This window comes from Bombina bombina, chromosome 12 (assembly GCF_027579735.1).
Source record: "Bombina bombina isolate aBomBom1 chromosome 12, aBomBom1.pri, whole genome shotgun sequence".
Classification (NCBI taxonomy): Eukaryota; Metazoa; Chordata; class Amphibia; order Anura; family Bombinatoridae; genus Bombina; species Bombina bombina.
The window spans coordinates 45649797-45672916 of NC_069510.1; positions in this window are offsets into that span (position 1 = coordinate 45649797).

The following is a 23120-nucleotide window of genomic DNA, read 5'->3' on the forward strand; positions in this document are numbered from 1 at the left end:
AGGTGACAAGACACAGGTATGTACATCATCTCCAATAGCACCACGCAAGGCTGGATTTGTCTATCAGGACAAAAGGAAATTTCCCAGAGGGCCGCTGCAGCTGGGGCAGTTGTCAGGTACTTACCTGACTAAGCTCCAGAGACAGGCTTCTTCTGAAGCCTGTCTTCTGCATCAGCTGCTGCTTTCCCTAGGCTGCGAGCTGCGCTGATTTAAAGGAAACAACTTATTTCAGGAACTCACACCTAAATGGCCAAAGGTGTAGGAGTTCTGATATAAATCCACTTAGTCCATCACTCAGGGCTGAGTTATTGAGGAGTGCACTGCTCTTCCTGTATCCTGTGTAGCAATAAGGCTGTACTTACCCAGGGGTCAAGTCCAACAAAAAAGAAATGTGTGGGAACTCACCAAGACTTCCACCCACCCTCACAATTAATATTGTTTTACACACACACACTTACATGCACACACTGTATTTATATGTATATAATCTATACATTTTGGTTAATGAAAGCAAATTAAAACCAATGAAGGGTTGAATGGTTGCCTTAGAATCCTCCTCTGTCACAGAGTCTCACTCACTTAAGGTGCAATAGTCCTATTTCTGCTGAGGGGAGCTAAATAACCCCTGAGCAAGACACCCAGAAATGTAAGCACCATGTGTTCCACACAGTGCAGAATGATCACACAGCAGGACCGCTGACAAGTTTGTATTTAGTGTATTGTAGGAAGTGTTACTGCCCATTACTAGAGGATCTCACTATCCCTCTAACCAGACTGTGTTCCAGCTCCTCCCACCAGCAGCAGCAGTGTTTACTGAAGCATTTCTGTTTTCTTTTCAGGGGGAACTTAGTTCCTCCTGCAAAAATAGTGCAGGAACTCTGTTCCCATGCATTCCTGCTGGACTTCACCATTTATTTTGTTCCTGGACACCACTTCCTGAATCCTGCTGCTCTTACCTGGTATGCCGTGTCATCTACAATAATCGCTGGTTATCCTATGCCTGCTGAGTCTCCAGTATTTACGCAACCAGTGGCAGCTTACTGAATCCTGCTGTCCCAACTGCACTCACCTGGTATCCCGTTACAGTCTTAATAACAGTTCCTGCGGGGTATCCTGTGCCTGATGAGCCTTCAGTACTTTTTGTACTATTTGCAGCTTTCCTGAATCCTGTTGTTCCAGCTGAATCTATGAGGTATCCTGCTTGACATAGCTTTCCCCCTCTGTACTTTTTTTGCTGAACTGATCTCCCAGTACCTGACCTTTGGCCTGTTCCTGGCCTCTGCTTTTGTTTACCCATTGATACCTTATTGCTAGAATGATCTCATGGTACTCGATCTTTGGCCTGTTCCTGGCCTCTGCTTTTGTTTACCTATTGATACCTTATTGCTAGACTGATCTCATGGTACTCAATCTTTGGCCTGTTCCTGGCCACTCCTTTTGTTTACCCATTGATACCTTATTGCTAGAATGATCTCATGGTACTCGATCTTTGGCCTGTTCCTGGCCTCTGCTTTTGTTTACCCATTGATATCTCATTGCTAGACTGATCTCACGGTACTCAATCTTTGGCCTGTTCCTGGCCTCTGCTTTTGTTTACCCCTTGGTACCTTATTGCTAGACTGATCTCACAGTACTCAATCTTTAGTCTGTTCCTGGCCTCTGCTTTTGTTTACCCCTTGGTACCTTATTGCTAGACTGATCTCATTGTGCTTGAACTTTGGCATGTTCCTGGACTCTGCTCTTGTTTTTGTTTCTCTTGTTTTTTTAAAGGCTTTAAATGACTTTCTGTCTCCTGTGCGTCTATTCCTCCATGTGAATTCCACTCACTCAAAACCGTCACAGACCCCTCACTGCCGGCCAGCTACAATTTAAGGAGGTGGTGCTGTTGTTGAGGCAATGCAGATGTATCACCCCTCTTCTCCTCTGAGATATTAAAGGGACAGTCTAGGCCAAAATAAACTTTCATGATTCAGATAGGGCATGTAATTTTAAACAATTTTCCAATTTACTTTTATCACCAATTTTGCTTTGTTCTCTTGATATTCTTAGTTGAAAGCTTAACCTAGGAGGTTCATATGCTAATTTCTTAGACCTTGAAGGCCACCTCTTTGCAGAATGCATTTTAACAGTTTTTTACCACTAGAGGGTGTTAGTTCACGTATTTCATATAGATAACACTATGCTCGTGCACGAGAAGTTATCTGGGAGCAGGCACTGATTGGCTAAAGAACTGAAAAAAGGGGCAGTTTGCAGAGGCTTAGATACAAGAAAATCACAGAGGTTAAAAGTATATAATTATAACTGTGTTAGTTATGCAAAACTGGGAAATGGGTAATAAAGGGATTATCTATTTTTTAAAACAATAAAAATTCTGGTGTAGACTGTCCCTTTAAGAATTTCCTTGTACGTTTTATTCCCTAGGCCATGTAGTAGCCCTCTATTGATGGTTTCTTGTGTCTAGTCAAGTCACACTGTGAGACAGATCGACACAGTTTTGAGTATCTTCTACAGATCCCACTATGGATGACCATTTTCACACCTTGAAAAAATTAGTTTGTTGGTGCCTATATAACAAACTTTTATTTATATTTTATTACAAACTAATATAATTTAATTCTGATTACAAATAATATTGGGGAAGGAGTATCCCAGAAAAATGGGGCATGAGCAATCTACAGAGTTAACAGAAAATAGGACTGGTTTTCACATTTTTTTCAGTGCTGCTTTTTTTTCCCAGTCCAGCCCTGGCGCCCTGACATAACCCCTCTGGTAACAGGCTTCTAAGGCCACTCTTTACCCCTTTACCTTTTCCATTGAGTAAAATATTGTAACTTAAGAAAATGGAAACAGGAATCCAGGATTCAACTTGATCACAATTTCTTAACACCAAGGGGTCGATCCGATAAAAATCGTCGCCCGCAAAAGTCGGCGACGCCAATATTTGCGCGGGTTTGGTATCCTATATACGGCGTAACCTAGAAGTTACGCGCATATATTTCTGCCGTCGCCCGTAGTTTTTTGGGCCATAGGCAGGTATACCAAACCCGCGCAGTTTGGTATCCAATATACAGCGTAAGGACTTACGTGGCGAAAATGGAGAAATTTTACTCCATTTTCACCTCGCCACAAAAAGCAGCCGTAAGAAGCCTTACGCTGACTATTGGAGCCCCGTAACTCCCTAAACTGGCTGCTAAAATAAACCTAACACCTAACGCATGCGCAATGTCTATCTCCCTGTCAACCGCGATCCCCCGCCGCAATCCATAATAAAGTATTTAACCCCTAAACCGTCGCCATCTACATAAACTAACCCCCTACTGTGAGCCCCTAAAATCGCCACCATCTAACTGATCTATCCCCTAATGTGAACCCCTTACACCGCCGCCATCTATATTAAAATTATTAACCACTAATTTAATCTACCTACCCCGCCGCCAGCTATATTATCTATATTAACCCTAAGTATATTATAGTTAATATAGTTATTACATTATATATATTAACTATATTAACCCTAATTATATTAGGGTTAATATAGTTAATATAGTATTTATATAAACTATATTAACTCTATCTAACCCTAACACCCCTAACTAAATTCTTATTAAATACATCTAATTCATATTATAAACTAAAATATTCCTATTTAAATCTAAATACTTACCTATAAAATAAACCTTAAGATAGCTACAATATAATTAATAATTACATTATAGCTATATATATATATACATTATAGGGTTTATATTTATTTTAAAGGTAAATTGTTAATTATTTTAACTAGGTATAATAGCTATTAAATAGTTATTAACTATTTAATAGCTACCTAGTTAAAATAATTACCCAATTACCTGTAAAATAAATCCTAACCTAAGTTACAAATACACCTACACTATCAATAAATTAAATAAACTACAAATATCTATCTAAAAATACAATTAAATAAACTAAACTAAATTACAAAAAAAACCAAACACTAAATTACAAAAAATAAAAAAAGATTACAAGATTTTTAAGCTAATTACACCTATTCTAAGCCCCCTAATAAAATAATAAAGCCCCCCAAAATAAAAAAATTCCCTACCCTATTCTAAATTAAAATAAGTTCAAAGCTCTTTTACCTTACCAGCCCTTAAAAGGGCCTTTTGTGGGGGCATGCCCCAAAGAAAACTGCTCTTTTGCCTGCAAAAAAAAACACAATACCACCCCCCAACATTACAACCCACCACCCACATACCCCTAATCTAACCCAAACCCCCCTTAAATAAACCTAACACTACCCCCCTGAAGATCTCCCTACCTTGTATTCACCCAGCCGGGCCGAACCGATCCAGGCGATGTGTTCCAGCAAGCGGCAGTGAAGTCTTCATCCATCAGGGCGATGTCTTGAAGCAAGCGGCAGAGAGTCTTCTTCCATCGGCGACGTCTTCAAGCAAATCGGCATCTTCATTCTTCTTACTTCGCTCCTCCGCCGCGGAGCATCCTTCCGGCACGACGACTTCCCGACGAATGAGGTTCCTTTAAATGACGTCATCCAAGATGGCGTCCGCCGAATTCCGATTGGCTGATAGGATTCTATCAGCCAATCGGAATTAAGGTAGAAAAATCTGATTGGCTGATTGAATCAGCCAATCAGATTCAAGTTCAATCCATAGCTATTATACCTAGTTAAAATAATTAACAATTTACCTGTAAAATAAATATAAACCCTAACATAGCTATCTTAGGGTTTATTTTATAGGTAAGTATTTAGATTTAAATAGGAATATTTTAATTAATAATATTAATATTAGATTTATTTTAATAAGAGTTTAGTTAGGATGTTAGAGTTAGATAGGGTTATTATACTTAATATATATATAATAACGATATTAACTATATGAACCCTAATATAATTAGGGTTAATATAGTTAATATATATAATATAATAACTATATTAACTATATTAACCCTAATATAATTAGGGTTAATATAGTTAATATAGCTGGCGGCGGTGTAGGGGGATTAGATTAGGGGTTAATACATTTATTATAGGTGGCCGCGGTGTAGGGGGATGTAGATTGTAGGCAAAAGAGCAGTTTACTTTGTGACAAAGCCCCACCAAAAGCCCTTTTAAGGGCTGGCAAAAGAGCTGTTACTTTGGGGCATGCCCCGCAAAAAGCCCTTTTAAGGGCTGGCAAAAGAGCTGTTACTTTGGGGCAATGCCACGCAAAAAGCCCTTTTCAGGGCTATTTGTAGGGTTAGACTTAGGTTTAGTGGTAGGGATAGTTTAGTATTTTAGGGGTTGAATAATTTAATATAGATGGCGGCGGGGTAGGGGGATTAGATTAGGGGTTAATAATTTTAAAATAGATAGCGGCGGGGTAGGGGCTCACTTTAGGGGGTAGGTAAGGTAGATGGCGGCGGTGTTAGGGGCTCACTTTAGGGGGTTATAGATTTAATATAGCTGGCGGCGGTTAAGGGGTTAATAACTTTATTAGGTAGCGGCGGGCTCCGGGAGCGGCGGTTTAGGGGTTAATACATATTTTATTGTTAGGATAGTGAGGGGGGATAGCGGATAGAGGGTTAGACGTGTCGGGCTATGTTAGGGAGGCGTGTTAGACTTGTCGGGCTATGTTAGGGAGGCGTGTTAGACAGTGCGGGTGATTTAGACTTTAGTCAGGTTTTGTAGGCGCCGGCAGTTTCTAACGTGCCGCAAGTCACTGGCGACGCCAGAAATTTGTACTTGCGCAGATTTCTGGACATTGCTGGTTTGTCAGACTTACGGCACGTTAGCATCTGACGGCGCCGTATATGGGATAGCTCGAGTTGCGAGCTGAAACTGCGGGCGACGCGGGTTCCCTCGCTTGCGCCGCAAACTACGATCTATATCGGATCGCGCCCCAGGAGCAGGAAGAGGCAAAGAATGATAGGACATTTAAGTTTTAAACCAAAATACATTTTAAAGGGACATGAAACCCAATTTTTTTTATTTCACTATTCAGATAAAGAATATAATTTTACAACTTTCCAATTTACATCTATTATGGAATTTGCTTTGTTCTCTTGACATTCTTTATTGAAAAAAACAGCAATGCACATGGGTGAGCCAATAGGCATATATGTGCAGACACCAATAAGCAGCTCCTGAGCCTACCTATGCATTCTTTTCAACAAAGGATACCAAGAGAACTAAACAAATTAGATAATGTAAGTAAAGTGGAAAGTTGTTTAGTATTGCATGCTCTCTCTGAATAATGAAAGAAAAAAAGTGTCTCTTATGTCCCTTTAACCTCTTAAAGACCAGGGTACGTCGCTGCAGTTCTGGGCTTCTCTCTGCCGCGATCTCACTCAAAATAGCGAGATTGCGCTATTTCTGCATGCCCCACGAGTGGGGCACTGCAGAAATAGATTTGCAGAGTTATTGATGCAGAGAGGGCCACTATGTGGCCCTCTCTGCATCACACAGCAGTGGTGCCGATCGTTGGTGGAAATGAGTGTAATGAGGGAGGTGGGTGGGCGGCCCATTGCTGGAGGAGGCGGGAGGAGAGAAGGAGTTGATGGGATCGCAACGCCACGCTACACGTTAGGGGGGGAAAAAGTGCTGGGAAGTGAGGGGGAAGGAGGGAGGAAGGGAAATGAGGGGGATCCTATGTGTAGGGTTGCCACCTGTCCCTTAAAATACAGAACCCTTATAAGTTACACATGCTGCAGGGTGTGCAGGGAGGAACATGAATAGTGATGTCCAGAAACACAATACATGTTCCTCCCTGCACACCCTGCAGCATGTGTAACTCATAAGTGTCCAGGAAAACATGGCTGAGGTGGCAACCCTACCTATGTGGGATCCATTAAGGGAAAGGAATCTGGGAGGGGGTAGGGTAATGAGGGGGGCAGCTACACTACAGAAAATAAAGGGTATTTAAAAAATAAAATAATAAAAAAAATTGGCTAATTTGCTGCATACTGGGTACTGGCAGGCAGCTTTTATTTTAGTACTGGCAGACTTTCTGTCAGTACTTAAGATGGGGGTGACCTTTGGGGGGGTGGGGGAGGGATAAGGGGTGGGATGTGTCAGATGGGAAGCTGATCTCTACCCTAAAGCTAAAATTAACCCTACAAGCTCCCTAATTAACCCCTTCACTGCTGGGCATAATACAAGTGTGGTGCGCAGCAGCATTTAGCGGCCTTGTAATTACCAAAAAGCAATGCCAAAGCCATATATGTCTGCTATTTCTGAACAAAGGGGATCCCAGAGTAGCATTTACAACCATTTATGCCATAATTGCACAAGCTGTTTGTAAATAATTTCAGTGAGAAACGTAAAATTGTGAAAAAGTTAATGATTTTTTTATTTTTTTTATTTGATCGCATTTGGCTGTGAAATGGTGGCATGAAATATACCAAAATGGACCTAGATGAATACGTTGGGTTATCTACTAAGAAAACAGAATTTATGCTTACCTGATAAATTACTTTCTCTTACGGTGTATCCAGTCCACGGATTCATCCTTACTTGTGGGATATTCTCATTCCCTACAGGAAGTGGCAACGAGAGCACACAGCAGAGCTGTCCATATAGCTCCCCCTCAGGCTCCGCCCCCCCAGTCATTCGACTGACGGTTAGGAGAAAAAGGAGAAACCATAGGGTGCAGTGGTGACTGTAGTTTTAAACGAAATTTTTTTTATCCTGACTTAAATGCCAGGGCGGGCCGTAGGCTGGATACACCGTAAGAGAAAGTAATTTATCAGGTAAGCATAAATTCTGTTTTCTCTTACAAGGTGTATCCAGTCCACGGATTCATCCTTACCTGTGGGATACCAATACCAAAGCTTTAGGACACGGATGAAGGGAGGGAACAAGTCAGGTAACCTAAACGGAAAGCACCACTGCTTGCAAAACCTTTCTCCCAAAAATAGCCTCCGAAGAAGCAAAAGTATCGAATTTGTACAATTTGGCAAAAGTATGCAGTGAAGACCAAGTCGATGCCTTACAAATCTGTTCAACAGAAGCCTCATTCTTGAAAGCCCATGTGGAAGCCAAAGCTCTGGTAGAATGAGCTGTAATTCGTTCAGGAGGCTGCTGTCCAGCAGCCTCATAAGCCAATCGGATGATGCTTTTCAGCCAGAAGGAAAGAGAGGTAGCAGTCACTTTCTGACCTCTCCTCTTACCAGAATAGACAACAAACAAGGATGATGTTTGTCTGAAATCTTTAGTTGCTTTTAAATAGAATTTTAAAGCACGAACCACATCAAGATTGTGTAATAGCCGTTCCTTCTTAGAAACTGGATTAGGACACAGAGAAGGAACAATGATTTCCTGGTTAATATTCTTATTAGAAACAACTTTCGGAAGAAAACCAGGTTTGGTACGCAAAACAACCTTATCTGCATGGAACACCAGATAGGGTGAATTACACTGCAAAGCAGACAATTCTGAAACTCTTCGAGCAGAAGAAATAGCTACCAAAAACACAACCTTCCAAGATAATAACTTAATATCTATGGAATGTAAAGGTTCAAACGGAACCCCTTGAAGAACTGAAAGAACTAAATTAAGACTCCATGGAGGAGCCACAGGTTTATAGACAGGCTTAATTCTGACTAAAGCCTGTGCAAATGCTTGAACGTCAGGTACTTCTGCCAGACGCTTGTGTAACAGGATAGACAGAGCAGATATCTGTCCCTTTAAGGAACTAGCTGACAAACCTTTCTCCAATCCTTCTTGGAGAAAAGACAATATCCTGGGAATCCTAATCTTACTCCACGAGTAACCCTTGGATTCACACCAACAAAGATATTTCCGCCATATCTTATGGTAAATCTTCCTGGTGACAGGCTTTCTAGCCTGGATCAGAGTATCTATAACCGATTCAGAGAACCCACGCTTAGATAGAATTAAGCGTTCAATCTCCAAGCAGTCAGTTGCAGAGAAACTAGATTTGGATGCTTGAATGGACCCTGAATTAGAAGATCCTGCCTCGATGGCAGTGTCCAAGGTGGAACAGATGACATGTCCACTAGGTCTGCATACCAAGTCCTGCGTGGCCACGCAGGCGCTATCAGAATTACCGAAGCCTTCTCCTGTTTGATTCTGGCTACCAGCCGAGGGAGAAGGGGAAACGGTGGAAAAACATAAGCCAGATTGAAGGACCAAGGCGCTACTAGAGCATCTATCAGTGCCGCCTTGTGGTCCCTGGACCTGGATCCGTAAAGAGGAAGTTTGGTGTTTTGACGGGACGCCATCAGATCCAATTCTGGAATACCCCATAGCTGGGTCAGCTGAGCAAAAACCTCCGAGTGGAGTTCCCACTCCCCCGGGTGAAAAGTCTGACGACTTAGAAAATCTGCCTCCCAGTTGTCTACTCCTGGGATGTGAATTGCAGATAGGTGGCAGGAGTGATCCTCCGCCCATTTGATGATCTTGGTTATTTCCTTCATCGCTAGGGAGCTCTTTGTTCCTCCCTGATGATTGATGTACGCTACAGTCGTGATGTTGTCCGACTGAAATCTGATGAATTTGGCCGCCGCTAGTTGAGGCCATGCCTGGAGCGTGTTGAATATCGCTCTCAGTTCCAAAATGTTTATCGGGAGAAGAGACTCTTCCCGAGACCATAGGCCCTGAGCTTTCAGGGAGCCCCAGACCGCGCCCCAGCCTAACAGACTTGCGTCGGTCGTTACAATGATCCACTCCGGTCTGCGCACATTCCCTGAGACAGGTGATCCTGAGACAACCACCAGAGAAAAGAATCTCTGGTTTGCCGGTCCAGTTGGATTTGAGGAGACAAATCTGCATAATCCCCATTCCACTGTTTGAGCATGCACAGTTGCAGTGGTCTGAGATGAATTCGGGCAAAAGGGACCACGTCCATTGCCGCAACCATGAATCCGATTACCTCCATGCACTGAGCTACAGAAGGCCGAGGAATGGAATGAAGAACTCGGCAAGTAGTTAAAAGCTTTAACTTCCTGACCTCCGTCAGAAATATTTTCATTTCTACCGAGTCTATTAGTGTTCCCAGGAAGGGAACCCTTGTGAGCGGGGACAGAGAACTTTTTTCGACGTTCACCTTCCACCCGTGAGACCTTAGAAAGGCCAGAACAATGTCCGTATGAGCCCTGGCTCTGTGAAAAGACGACGCCTGTATTAAGATGTCGTCTAGGTAAGGTGCTACTGCAATGCCCCGCGGTCTTAGTACAGCTAGGAGGGACCCTAGCACCTTTGTAAAAATTCTGGGAGCAGTGGCCAACCCGAAAGGAAGGGCCACGAACTGGTAATGCTTGTCCAGAAAGGCGAACCATAGGAACTGATGGTGATCTTTGTGGATAGGAATATGTAGGTACGCATCCTTTAGATCCACGGTAGTCATATATTGACCTTCCTGGATCATCGGCAAAATTGTCCGAATGGTTTCCATTTTGAATGATGGAACTCTGAGGAATTTGTTTAGAATTTTTAGATCCAGGATTGGCCTGAAAGTTCCTTCCTTTTTGATCTAACACCACATTCACTTTACCCTCCCGTGGAGATGCTACTTGTTAGTGCGGCAAAGAGAATAACTGGGGGGGCGGAGCCTGAAGGGGGAGCTATATGGACAGCTCTGCTGTGTGCTCTCTTTGCCACTTCCTGTAGGGAATGAGAATATCCCACAAGTAAGGATGAATCCGTGGACTGGATACACCTTGTAAGAGAAAAAAAAATATAGTTTTGGTAGGTAAATATGAAAAAGGCTCTATTTCTGTTTAAATGTAGTGATGGCAAAAATGCTAAAAATGCTCTGGTCTTTTGGGTTTTTGTCTGAAATGCCCGGTCCTTAAGGGGTTAAGCATAAATTACTGGATGAATGGAAAGTGATGAATGAAGTTATAAATAGGATATAGCAAATTGTTAAGTAGACATATCTGGGGTATAGCAGCTCCTACTAGTATGGCAGAAAAATGTAGGTAATCAAGCAATTAATCAAAACATCTGAAGATATGGTTTACAAAGTGATAAACTACAATGGTTAACAAGATAGTGAAAATGCCGAAATTGAGACCGATAAGCAGTCTTTGGTTCATCACCTTCCGTTTGTATATAAGGTTATAGAACCGTTAAGAATCCAGTTTACTTTTGGCAATACTGTCCAGTAATTGAGATATCTGAGCAGTAGATATCAGTTCATAACATTTAATTAATTTTATTTCATAACAATCCATATATTAACTTAATTTGAGTTTTTATGTTTCTCCGTGTAATATCCCTTCTCTTGCAACAAAAAGTGGCAAGGAACAAAGGATTATTGAAGATGTTTTGAATATATTTATGACGTTCCTCTGATTCAGGTTCAGAGAGAGTTTAGAAACAGCCAAATAGGAGCTTTGTAGGAGATCAATGACACAGTCATAAATATGATGAGGGGTAATATTTTGTTCTCTTTTTTTACTTAAAGGGACAGTCTACTCCACAATTTGTATTGTTTAAAAAGATGGATAATCCCTTTATTACCCACTCCCCAGTTGTGCATAACTAACACAGTTACATCAATACACTTTTTACCTCTGTGATTACCTTGTATCTAAGCCTCTGCAGACTGCCCCCTTATCTCAGTTCTTTTGTCAGACTTGCATTTTAGCAAATTGGTGCCCTCTCATAAGTAACTCCATGGGCATGAGCACAATGTTATCTATATAGCACGCATGAACTAACGCCCTCTAGCTGTGAAAAACTGTAAAAATGTCCTGAGATAAGAGGCAACTTTCAAGAGCTTAAAAATTAGCATATGAGCTTACCTAGGTTTAGCTTTCAACAAAGAATACCAAAGGAACAAAGTAAATTTGATGATAAAAGTAAATGAAAAAGTTGTTTAACTAGACTGTCCCTTTAATAGATCATAGAATTCTTGATAGACTCTTGGCTCCATCATCATTAGAGAGATGATCCTCAGAGTATTTAAATATCTGACCAAAAGAAACATTTTATGTCTAAAGAAATTGCAATTGAAGGAAACTTGATTAAGTTGGGAATTGTATGATACATAAGGAAGACCAAAAAAAATAAATTACATATATAGAGGAAGAGACTATATTAAAAGATAACCATTCCAAATGGTCCGGTTGCATAGATATTTAAATGGGTATCGCTTCAAGTAAAACATGTCCAGTCTTACTAAAGGTTTACTGCTGGGAACATTCTTTATGGGTATATACAGTGGGTATATGTTGAGAAGTAGCAAAACCAATGTCTATAAACTAGCCTGTTCTCCAGAGGTGACAAGTGCCGTCATAATATATTACATCCTCATCATATTTATGATTGTCCCACTAAAAAGAAAGCAGGAGTGAAAAAGAGAAGCCAAAGTTGTCACTATTGGAGCAAAGTTAAAAAATTAAAGCCAATTTTTTTCTTTTATGATTTAGAAAGAATATATTATTTTAAACAAGTTTCCAATTTACTTCTATTATCTAATTTGCTTCATGCTCTAGATATCCTTTGCTGAAAAGCATATCTAGATAGGCTCAGAAGCTGCTGATTGGTGGCTGCACATAGCTGCCTCGTATGATTGGCTCACCCATGTGCATTGCTATTTCTTAAACAAAGGATATCTAAAGAATAAAGCAAATTAGATAATAGAAGTAAATTGGAATGTTGTTTAAAATTGTATTCTCTACCTGAATCATGAAAGAAAAAAATTGGGTGTAATGTCTCTTTAAAGCATATACAGCAAGATTACGAGTTTGGCGTTATGAGTGAAAAAGCATCGTTATGCTTCATAACGCTGCTTTTTCCCTAACGCCGCTATTACAAGTCTTGAAGGTATAGGTGTACCGCACACCTTTTTGGCCATCACGCAATGTTAGTATCGCACTTTTTAAAAAGTCCTTTTTCAATGGGACTTCCATAGCGCCGGTATTATAAGTTTGCCTGGGAGGCCAAAAAGTGAGCGGTACACTCTATAACCACAAGATCCATACCACCATCTAAAGTCAGTACTTATGAGTTTTAGATTACAAAGTTGTAGCATTAAACTCATAACTAAATTGTTAAAAAGTACACTAACACCCATAAACTACCTATTAACCCCTAAACCGAGGCCCTCCCGCATCGCAAACACTATAATAAATTAATTAACCCCTAATCTGCCGCTCTGGACATCATCGCCACTATTCATCACTACATAAATATATTAACCTCTAAAACCTAACCCTAACGTAACCCTAAGTCTAACCCTAACCCTAAAGTAAGCCAATAGGATTTTTTCACCTTTAATTCCTATTGGCTGATAGAATTCTATCAGCCAATCGGAATGTAAGGGACGCCGTTTTGGATGACGTACCTTAAACGAAAACTTCATTCTACAGCGGCGATTGGAAGAAGAGGATGGGTTTTACTGTTGGGGGGGTTGTATGTATCTTTTTTTTTACAGGTAAAAGAGCTGATTTCTTTGGGGCAATGCCCCGTAAAAGGCCCTTTTAAGGGCTATTGGCAGTTTAGTGTAGTTTAGGGTTTTTGTTCTTTTAGGGGGCTTTTTTATTTTGATAGGGCTATTAGATTAGGAGTAATTTATTTTTATTTTGGATAATTTAGTTTTTTTTGTGTAATTTAGTGGGTTTTTTTTTGTAATTTAGATAATTGTATTTGATTAATTACATTTTTTTTATTTTATTGTAATGTTAGTTTTTAGTGATAGGCAGGTTAGGTTTTATTTTACAGGTAGCTTTGTATTTATTTTAACTAGGTAGTTAGTAAATAGTTAATAATTACAGTATTTACTAACTAGTCTACCTAGTTAAAATAAATACAAACTTAACTGTGAAATAAAACCTAAGCTAGCTACAGTGTAGCTATTATTTATTTTGTAGCTAGCTTAGGTTTTATTTTACAGGTAAGTTTGTGTTTATTTTTAAATAGGAATTATTTAGGTAATAATTGTAAGTTTTATTTAGCTTTATTTTAATTATATTTAAGTTAGGGGGTGTTAGGGTTAAGTTCAGGGTTACGTTAGGGTTAGACATATGCTTAGGGTTAGGGTTACGTTAGGGCTAGGTTTAGGGGTTAATATATATATATATATATATATATATATAGTGTTAGTGATGTGGGAGGCCAGAGGTTTAGGGGTTAATAACTTTAGTATAGTGGCGTCGACATTGGGGGCGGCAGATTAGGGGCTAATAAGTGTAGGTAGGTGGCGGCGATGTTCGGGCCAGCAGATTAGGGGTTAATAACTGTAATATAGGTGGCGGCGATGTTAAGGGCGGCAGATTAGGGGTTAATAAGTGTATTTAGATGGCGGCAATGTTAGGGGCAGCATATTTGGTGTTAATAACATTAAGTAGGTTGCGGCAATGTTGGGGGCTGCAGATTAGGGGTGTTTAGACGTGGTTTTTATGTTAAGGTAAACATAACTTTTTCTTTCCCCATAGACATCAATGACATATTCGTTACGGAGCTTTTGTTTCCGCGATTGCAGGTGTTAGGCTTTTTTTTAAGCCGACTCTCTGCATTGATGTCTATGGGGAAATCGTGCATGAGCACGTCAAAACACTGCTTGTATTTGGGTGCGGTATGGAGCTCAACGCCACCATATCGCCCACACAAGCCAGGTTTTTCAAAACCTGTAATAGCAGAGCTATATGGAGGTGAAATACCACCATTTTTGTGGCTGTCGTTAATTTCCCTATAGCGCGCAAAACTCGTAATCTATTTGATAGTTCCTACTCTTTTAACGGTTGGGGAAGCCCTGAAGGAAGCAACAGGCTTTGCCAAAATTAATTATAACAATGTACTGACACACAAGTTACCCATATCATTAAAATGATGGTAGAGAGTTGAGTGTTTCACTATTTTTGTCCAGGAGATGCAGAGACTGAGCAAATGGCTCTGTTAAAAAGGAAATGACAGTGCACAAACTGAAGTGATCTAAATGTAACATAGCTGCCTTCAAAACAACAAAACAATATATTGTTTCAAAGTGAGATGAGACTTCTGAGCTTGGTGTGATTTCAAGATGCATTTTTCCAGTAACAGGAATTGTGGATCTAGGGGTAGAATATAGAAGCTGGAAACTTACTGCTTGACCTGGGACTAACAAGGTTGCAGAAGTAGACACAAAGGGGTCTGTTTATGAAAGGCCTGACGGACATGAAACGACATTGCGGATCATGTCTGACAGACCTCACTGAATGCAGAGAGCAATACGCTCTCCGCATTCTGCTTTGCACCAGCAGCTCTTGTGAACTGCTGGTGCAACACCGCCCCCTGCAGATTCGCGGCCAATCGTCCACTAACAGGGGGTGTCAATCAACCCGATAGTATTCGATCGGGTTGAATTGCGGCGATGTCTGTCCGCCTCCTCAGAGCCGGCGGACAGGTTATGGAGCAGCGGTGTTTAGACCGCTGCTTCATAACTGGTGTTTCTGGCGAGTCTGAAGGCTCGCCAGAAACATGGGCCCTCAAGCTCCATACAGAGCTTGATAAATGGGCCCCAAAGGCTTGCACTTGACCAATCTGAGCTTAAAGGGACATTAAACACTAAGGGGCATATTTATCAAGCTCCGTATGGCCCCTTGTTTCCGGCGAGCCTCAAACAGAAGTTATGAAGCAGTGGTCTAAACTCCATAACTTATCCGCCTGCTCTGAGGCGACGGACAGAAATCAACCCGATCAAATACGATCGGGTTGATTGACACCCCCTGCTAGCGGCCGATTGGCTGCAAATCTGCAAGGAGCGGCATTGCACCAGCAGTTCACAAGAACTGCTGGTGCAATGATAAATGCCGACAGCGTATGCTGTCAGCATTTATCGATGTGCAGCGGACGATACTCTACATCGTATCATGTCCGCTCGCACATTGATAAATATACTCCCATATAAAAGCTAGATAGAATAAAGCATTCAAAGAAAAGACAAGTCTGAGAATAAAATGTAGATGTATTGTTTAAAGTTTCATTAGCTGTATAAATATTGACAAAATAAGTGTAAAGTTTTATGGGCCGATTTACTAAAGTGCGGACGGACATGATACGATGTAGCATATCATGTCATGTCTGGTGAACTGCTTTTGCAGAGGTTATATATATATATATATATACTGTATATATATGATTTATCATTTTATATTATCATCTCAAAGTGTTTAATGTCCCTTTGAAGCTGAGTTAGGACTAGTACAGACATCTGCTAATTCACTAGAGTTTGCATTGCCATTCAAAGCCTCTGGGACTGATTTTTCATTGTGTGAGCGTACATGATCCGCTATAGCGGATCATGTCTGCCGCACTTCGATAAATGCCGACTTATCAAGGCTAACCCTGTAGCAGATTTTTGTTGATGTTGCAGTTATTATCTTGACCCCTGCACATTCGCTAGCAGGGGGTGTCAATCATCCCGATCGGATCCGCTTGGGATAATTGCTGTTTGCTGCCTCAGAGGTGGTGGACGACTTAAGGAGCAGTGGTCTTAAGACCGCTGCTTCTTAACTTCAGTTTCAGGGCAACCTGAAACTACGGGGATAGATAGCAGCATCCGCTGCTTAATAAATCCACCCCCATGTGTCATGGCTTGTTTGCTTTGTAATGGCAGCACATATATTAAGTGATAGTCCAGAACAATGTAATGATATTCCAGAAAGAAGGAATCGGGAGATTGGACTGAACAATGTCACAACTAAAGCAGTGGCAAGTGTTATGTGTAGGGTGACCATATTGCTGCTTTAAAAAGGGACACATCTGAAAAATACATATGTCAAGGTTCTTATACAAAACATTTCTTTAAACAGCCCTGAAAACAGCCCTGACATATGTATTTTTCATGTGTCCCTTTTTAAAGCGGCAATATGGTCACCCTAGTTATGTGAGTTCATAGTCCGAAATAGGTCAGATGTATCAGGCAGCCACAGAATAACTTGTATAGCTAAGAGAGTACAGGAGAAGTCAGTGATCAGGCAAAAATTAGTGGGACTTAATGACAGATACCAACCAAAAGGGCTCAATCATAGGGGTATGTATCAAATGTCGGACGGACATGACCCGCTGTAGCAGATTTTTGTTGTTGTTGCAGTTATTATCTTTTAAAGACATTAGGTAATTGTATGTAACAGGGTTAGCCTTGAAAAGTCAGTAGGGTTCATTTACACCTCAATGGATATTGAAAAGTTGTTTTAGCCCACATATCCAAAAGTTTTGAGCCGGATAAAAAGTGGAGCGTTATTTAACGTCCCGCTCGAATGTTAACTCTGCTAGAAGTAGGCTTTTTGATTGCGTCGGGTAGCGCTCGTATTACAAGTTGAAAATAAACTGATTTTCCTCGCATTATATGATGGTGTTTATTATGAGTGTAACTTTATTTTGTAATATATTCTTGATGTGTTCTGTGACACTTTTTTTGTTTTCCAAAAAAGATAACCAGAGCTGAGGTCACGCTATCCCGACGTGTGTATAATTCAATTGCGCTCAAGTGATCACATTTACTTTCAACTTGTAATACAAGCTAAAAAGCTGACAAACGCTAACACCAATGATAAACCCCTTTTTGCTTGTGTGTAACTGTTAGCGCTCCACTCATAATCTAACCCGTTATTTCTAAGAACTCAAGGTGTTCACTGTCTCTTTAAAAGCAGCTGAATTATTTAAAATAAAATTGTGATATCAAAATCTGTCTTTTTTTTCCAAGAGTATTGGGACATCATTAGATTTATTGCCCTAAAGTCTCATTACTCCTAAACCATTTGCAAATCTATGAGTCCTGTTCACTGCTTTGCAGGTTGAATATGTTTATATATATATATATATCTTACTCAGACATATTGATGAAACGAAAGTCGGTGCTTAAATAACCCAAAGACCGCTCATCAATCAACACAAGCTGTATGTCTTAAAGAAATATCCTAAATCACTGACTTAATTGACAACTTGAGAATAATGGGTCTAATTAACAAAGACCGAATAGCCCCTGTTCCCCTTGTTTCCACGCAAGCCTTCAGGATCGCTGGAAACAGGAGTTAAGAAGCAGCGGTTTTAAAGACCGCTGCTCCTAAACTCATACACCGGCTCTGAGGCGGCGAATAGCAGTCGTGTACGATCGGGCTGATTGACACCCCCTGCTAGCTGCCGATTGGCTGCGAATCTGCAGGGGCGGTATTGCACCAGCAGTTGACAAGAACTGCTGGTGCAATGATAAATGCCGACAACGTATGCTGTGGGCATTTATCGATGTGCAGCGGACATGGTTCACTATAGTGGATCATATCTGTCCGCACATATATAAATAGACCCCTAATACTGTATCTGCTACTCCCTAACTTTTACGCATTTAAACAAGTATTCATACATATATATGTCTCCAATAATTTTTGTTTGCTGGGAGATTTAAAAAATTGAAGGTAAGTAGTCAAAGCAGACAATAGAAGTAGGAATTATTTTTGGGAATATAGTGGAACTTCTATCTCTTGTAATATGATAATAAGTTAGTGCAAATTGCAACATAGACAAATGCATAAAAACAGAATTTATGCTTACCTGATAAATTACTTTCTCCAAAGGTGTGTCCGGTCCACGGCGTCATCCATAACTTGTGGGAATATCTCTTCCCCAACAGGAAATGGCAAAGAGTACAGCAAAACCTGTCCATATAGTCCCTCCTAGGCTCCGCCCACCCCAGTCATTCGACCGATGGACAGGAGAAAAAACAGGAGAAACTATAGGGTGCCGTGGTGACTGTAGTTAAAGAAATAAATTTATCAAACCTGATTAAAAAACCAGGGCAGGCCGTGGACCGGACACACCGTTGGAGAAAGTTATTTATCAGGTAAGCATAAATTCTGTTTTCTCCAACATTGGTGTGTCCGGTCCACGGCGTCATCCATAACTTGTGGGAACCAATACCAAAGCTTTAGGACACGGATGAAGGGAGGGAGCCAATCAGGTTACCTAAACGGAAGGCACCACGGCTTGCAAAACCTTTCTCCCAAAAATAGCCTCCGAAGAAGCAAAAGTATCAAATTTGTAGAATTTGGCAAAAGTGTGCAGGGAAGACCAAGTCGCTGCCTTACATATCTGATCAACAGAAGCTTCGTTCTTGAAGGCCCATGTGGAAGCTACAGCCCTAGTAGAGTGAGCTGTGACTCTTTCAGGAGGCTGCCGTCCGGCAGTCTCATAAGCCAATCGGATGATGCTTTTCAGCCAAAAGGAAAGAGAGGTAGCAGTAGCTTTTTTGACCTCTCCTTTTACCAGAATAGACGACAAACAGAGAAGATGTTTGTCTGAAATCCTTTGTTGCTTCTAGATAAAACTTTAAAGCACGGACTACATCTAAATTGTGTAACAAACGTTCCTTCTTTGAAACTGGATTCGGACACAAAGAAGGTACAACTATTTCCTGGTTAATATTCTTGTTGGAAACAACCTTTGGAAGAAAACCAGGTTTTGTACGCAAAACGACCTTATCTGCATGGAACACCAGGTAGGGCGGAGTACACTGCAGAGCAGATAACTCAGAAACTCTTCTAGCAGAAGAAATAGCAACTAAAAACAAAACTTTCCAAGATAACAACTTAATATCTATGGAATGTAAAGGTTCAAACGGAACCCCTTGGAGAACTGAAAGAACTAAATTTAAACTCCAGGGAGGAGTCAACGGCCTGTAAACAGGCTTGATCCTGACCAAAGCCTGAACAAAGGCTTGAACATCTGGCACAGCCGCCAGTCGTTTGTGTAACAAGACAGATAAAGCAGAAATCTGTCCCTTTAGAGAACTCGCTGATAATCCCTTATCCAAACCCTCTTGTAGGAAGGAAAGGATCCTAGGAATTTTGATCTTACTCCATGAGAATCCCTTGGATTCACACCAACAGATATATCTTTTCCATATTTTATGGTAAATCTTTCTAGTTACAGGTTTTCTGGCTTGTACCAGAGTATCTATCACAGAATCCGAAAACCCACGCTTAGATAAAATCAAGCGTTCAATTTCCAAGCCGTCAGCTGGAGAGAGACTAGATTTGGATGTTCGAATGGACCCTGTACCAGAAGATCTTGTCTCAAAGGTAGCTTCCATGGTGGAGCCGATTACATATTCACCAGGTCTGCATACCAAGTCCTGCGTGGCCACGCAGGAGCTATCAAAATCACTGAGGCCCTCTCCTGTTTGATCCTGGCTACCAGCCTGGGAATGAGAGGAAACGGTGGAAAAACGTAAGCTAGGTTGAAGGTCCAAGGCGCTACTAATGCATCCACTAGAGTCGCCCTGGGATCCCTGGATCTGGACCCGTAGCAAGGAACTTTGAAATTCTGACGAGACGCCATCAGATCCATGTCTGGAATGCCCCATAATTGTGTCAACTGGGCAAATATCTCCGGGTGGAGTTCCCACTCCCCCGGGTGGAATGTCTGACGACTCAGATAATCCGCCTCCCAGTTTTCCACTTCTGGGATGTGGATCGCAGATAGGTGGCAGGAGTGATCCTCCGCCCATTTTATGATCTTGGTCACTTCTCTCATCGCCAGGGAACTCCTTGTTCCCCCCTGATGGTTGATGTAAGCAACTGTCGTCATGTTGTCTGATTGGAATCTTATGAATCTGGCCTTTGCTAGCTGAGGCCAAGCTTTGAGAGTATTGAATATCGCTCTCAGTTCCAGAATGTTTATCGGGAGAAGAGATTCCTCCCGAGACCATAGACCCTGAGCCTTCAGGGAGTCCCAGACCGCGCCCCAGCCCCCTAGACTGGCGTCGGTCGTGACGATAACCCACTCTGGTCTGCGGAAGCTCATTCCCTGGGACAGATGATCCTGGGTTAGCCACCAACGTAGTGAGTCTCTGGTCTCCTGATCTACTTGGATCACTGGAGACAAGTCTGTATAGTCCCCATTCCACTGTTTGAGCATGCACAGTTGTAATGGTCTTAGATGAATTCGCGCAAAAGGAACTATGTCCATTGCTGCAACCATCAATCCTACTACTTCCATGCACTGAGCTATGGAAGGTCGAGGAACAGAGTGAAGAACTTGACAAGCGTTTAGAAGCTTTAACTTTCTGACATCTGTCAGGAAAATCTTCATTTCTAACAAATCTATTATTGTCCCCAAGAAGGGGACTCTTGTCGACGGAGACAGGGAACTCTTTTCTATGTTCACCTTCCAGCCGTGAGATCTGAGAAAGGCCAGAACGATGTCTGTGTGAGCCTTTGTCTTTGAAAGAGACGATGCTTGTATCAGAATGTCGTCCAAGTAAGGTGCCACTGCAATGCCCCTTGGTCTTAGAACCGCTAGAAGGGCTCCGAGTACCTTTGTGAAAATCCTTGGAGCCGTGGCTAGCCCGAATGGGAGAGCCACAAACTGGTAATGTTTGTCCAGAAAGGCGAACCTTAGGAACTGGTGATGATCTTTGTGGATAGGAATATGTAGATACGCATCCTTTAAATCCACGGTAGTCATAAATTGACCCTCCTGGATTGAGGGTAAGATCGTTCGGATAGTTTCCATTTTGAACGATGGTACTTTGAGAAATTTGTTTAGAATCTTTAAATCTAGAATTGGTCTGAAGGTTCCCTCTTTTTTGGGAACTACAAACAGATTTGAGTAAAAACCCAGTCCTTGTTCCACAATTGGAACTGGGTGTATCACTCCCATTTTTAACAGGTCTTCTACACAATGTAAGAATGCCTGTCTCTTTATTTGGTTTAAAGATAAGTGAGACATGTGGAACCTTCCCCTTGGGGGTAGTTCCTTGAATTCCAGAAGATAACCCTGAGAAACTATTTCTAGTGCCCAGGGATCCTGAACATCTCTTGCCCAAGCCTGAGCGAAGAGAGAGAGTCTGCCCCCTACTAGATCCGGTCCCGGATCAGGGGCTGCTCCTTCATGCTGTTTTGGTAGCAGCAGCAGGCTTCTTGGCCTGTTTACCCTTGTTCCAGCCTTGCATCGGTTTCCAAGCTGGTTTGGTCTGCGAAGCATTACCCTCTTGTCTAGAGGCTGCAGAGTTGGATGTCGGTCCGTTCCGGAAATTGCGAAAGGAACGAAAATTAGACTTATTCTTGGCCTTGAAGGGCCTATCTTGTGGGAGGGCATGGCCCTTACCCCCAGTGATGTCTGAGATAATCTCTTTCAACTCTGGTCCAAAAAGGGTTTTACCCTTGAAGGGGATATTAAGCAATTTTGTCTTGGAAGATACATCTGCTGACCAAGACTTTAGCCAGAGCGATCTGCGCGCCACAATTGCAAACCCAGAATTTTTCGCCGCTAATCTAGCTAACTGCAAAGCGGCATCTAAAATAAAGGAATTCGCCAACTTAAGTGCGTGTATTCTGTCCATAACCTCCTCATACGGAGTCTCTCTATGGAGCGACTTTTCTAGTTCCTCGAACCAGAACCACGCTGCTGTAGTGACAGGAACAATGCACGAAATGGGTTTGTAGGAGGTAACTTTGCTGAACAAAAATCTTTTTAAGCAAACCCTCCAATTTTTTATCCATAGGATCTTTGAAAGCACAATTATCCTCGATAGGAATAGTAGTGCGCTTGTTTAATGTAGAAACTGCCCCCTCGACCTTAGGGACTGTCTGCCATAAGTCCTTTCTGGGGTCGACCATAGGAAATAATTTCTTAAATATAGGAGGGGGAACAAAAGGTATGCCGGGCTTCTCCCACTCCTTACTAAACACCACATACTCTTAACCATCTCCGTGGAGATGTTGCCTGTGCAACGGCAAAGAGAATGACTGGGGTGGGCGGAGCCTAGGAGGGACTATATGGACAGCTTTTGCTGTACTCTTTGCCATTTCCTGTTGGGGAAGAGATATTCCCACAAGTTATGGATGACGCCGTGGACCGGACACACCAATGTTGGAGAAAAGCAGTTTTCATAATGTAGCATTGGAAATATTAAATTCAGCATATAAGAATTTACCTGTAAACGTTAATTATAGTCTTTAATATGTCAGATACTACATTTTGATAATTTATCTATCATTATTGCCCTCTATGTATTATGTTGCCAGAAATTAATCACATTCCCATCAATGTTAAAACCATGAGGTTTCCTGGTTTTTAAATGAGATATCCAAAAGGCTTCTCTGTAGAGGAGTTTGCTGTTAGTATCCCCTCCCCTCACTGAAGCTCTGATATGTTCTATTATCTGCCAAGAAAAACTGGTAAAATATTTATT